Genomic DNA, 2,750 nt, shown 5'->3' with positions numbered 1-2,750 from the left:
AAATCAAACCGGACTTTTATTTTGACGGGTTGCCAGGAATACCTTTACAGTTCTGTGTGAGATATGACGCTAGTTTTACTCAAATCAAACGCTAAAATGCTCATGAAGTGACTCTCAGAGCAGTTCTGGAGATGTTGTTCATGTGTTTACGTCCTCATTTAGTGAGATGGCAGATGCTGAAATCACCCCCAGACAGCAGACCGTTTCGGCCCAGATCCGGCCCACATCTGGCCCATGTGAAAACCAACACTATGTTGCTGTCTGGGCCGCGAGTGTCATGCGCGCTTCAGTGTGTGTGTGTGTAGTAAATGAAACCGCGCGTCTGCGCCATTCATTAACAGAGACAGGCAGAACATGAAGGATTCATATTTTAATCGACTTTTGCGGCTTAATATTTACAGATACTAGCCCATATCGTGAGTGAATTCTGTTTTTATGACTGAATAAAGACTAGTGTAATTTTCCCGATTATCATTGCCTGATGTGAACATAAAATATTTTACATACCACCACTTGTGAACGAGCCAGTGTAATGCAAATATATCAGAAAGGTATGTGCAAGGATATCGTCACGGTCTCGCCAGACATCGGATCTCGTGCCACGAGATCTCGTCACAACCCTAGTTCGTCTGCATTTTTTATTGTTTCTTTTTTTAATTATTTTATTTTTTAATCAGTTTAATGATTTATTTGAAGTGTCTGTGTTTGCAATATATATATATATATATATATATATATATATATAAAATTCTCAATCAAAATGATGTTGCAGTCCTGCTGAGTGTAATAATATTTGCAGTCCTGTTAAATGTTTGCAGTCTTGCATTTGCTGAAAAATAAAAATTGAGTTTTGTTGATGCCTTGCTGTGTTTGTAGCTTTGTTGACAGTTTTTATAAGCGCATATGGCGCATTTTTGTGTATAAGGCCCGTAGCATATAAAATATATTGCTTACGGTCATTTATAGACGTTTACTGAGACATGAGTGGCCGTTTACGGAGATTTAACTGCTTGTACCCTGGATTTTGCGGAGACTTTACCTCTCATCCACAGTGATGTACGTGGATTTACCGGTGAGCGAGTAAACATTTCCGCCCGTGTCTGGGAGTTTATCGCGTTAGTGAGCGGACTGGAAAACTGCCCCGCACAAACGAGTCCGTTTCTGTCCGTGTCCAGAAACCAGAAACGCCACGGCACATATGGAAACTGCCGGAAACGTTCTGTTTACGGGTTCGTGCGCTGACGTGAACAGTCCGGAAACGCACCTTTTCATTAAGTGTACAGTGCATTTGTGAGCTACTGAAATGAGCCGCACTGTGAAACAGCCAATCAGAGCAGAGCTCAACATTATTATTCATGGCCCTTCCAAATAAGGTAAAAACACAATTTAATTTTAGGGACAAATCCTATAGGGTTGTAAATGGACATGTAAACCTGTTTCTGGAGATTTTTTTGCCAATCTTTGCCAAGCCACCTTCTATGTAGATATCAGAGAACAATTTAAAATGTTGTATCAATGCATTCTATAGCACCTTTAAGACTACCCTTGTCTTGTCTCTATTATTATATTTATGTTTTTGGTGTTTTGTGTTTTTTGTTGTTTGCTCTGCTTGCAATGACAATAAAAGCTATTCAATTCAATTCAATTCAATTCAATTCAATTATATCTATAATGCTTACAAGAATTGGCTACATCCTAAAATATAATTAGTACAATTAGCATCAAGCTACACTTGAAAATGTATGTAAATATTAATGTATTTGCTTAGCCACTATAATATTTGTCATAAACATCCTTTATTGCTATAAAAATACCATGAGCTGCATACAGAACACATACAGAAAATATATAGTCATGTCTATTTGTTTTCATATTTCATGTGTAGAAAAATGTTTCACTCATTTTTTTTAATAGATCATCACGTGGAAGAAAACAGACGGTGCTCTACAGATCACGATTCAGTGGATAATTAATAGAAATGTTATTCTGTATAAAGAACAAGTGAGAATAATTCTGTTCTCAACGATAACAAGAACTCTTCTTCTGTTTGTTTACAATGGTTTTCGAAACCACGCCACCACTCTCACCCTTTTGTGCAACAGCAACTGCTTCGGTCACATGATCCTAGCTCAAATTTTATTGGACGGCCCGTGTTTTCGCGCTCAGTGTGGAAAGGCCTTTAAGCTGTGCTGTTGTTGGCTGCCACAGTAACGGCAATAAGCTAAAGGAATTCCTTTAAAGTACTTGTATGCATGGCTTGCAGCGCTTAAGTTAAAATAATAGTGTGAAATAATAAAATAATATGTTCAAATAATGTGTGCTCTTATCATCTGTGGACAAAATCCCATGAACTTCGCCCTGATCGGGAACTGAACTGAGGAGCTACAGTGATCTGTCACTACACATTAAAGAGCCACAAAACGGTATTATTTGAATTTCTTTAAAAATGACAAAATTTGAAAGCTGAGAGTCCTGAGACCTTGTTTCATACCAGAAGTAACTGGTATGAAAAATACAACTCTGCGGTGTATTTTTCACTGCGTGAGAACATGATGTATAGTGTGAGAGCGGCATTGTTTGTCGGACATAGCAACAGTAACTAAGGAGGGTGGGTCTTTGCGAACATTCACTTACTCAAAGCAAAAGTGATCAATAATTACTGAAAGTAAGAGTGAAAACTAATGAGATAGACCTCTCTCCTACTGACTTACAAGTCAGTACCTCTCTCCTACTGACTTACAAGTCAGTAC

This window comes from Sinocyclocheilus anshuiensis, unplaced genomic scaffold (genome assembly GCF_001515605.1).
Source record: "Sinocyclocheilus anshuiensis isolate Anshui unplaced genomic scaffold, SAMN03320099.WGS_v1.1 scaffold430, whole genome shotgun sequence".
Taxonomy (NCBI): domain Eukaryota; kingdom Metazoa; phylum Chordata; class Actinopteri; order Cypriniformes; family Cyprinidae; genus Sinocyclocheilus; species Sinocyclocheilus anshuiensis.
The sequence above is the reverse complement of the archived record's forward strand: the minus strand, read 5'-3'. Positions refer to the sequence as shown.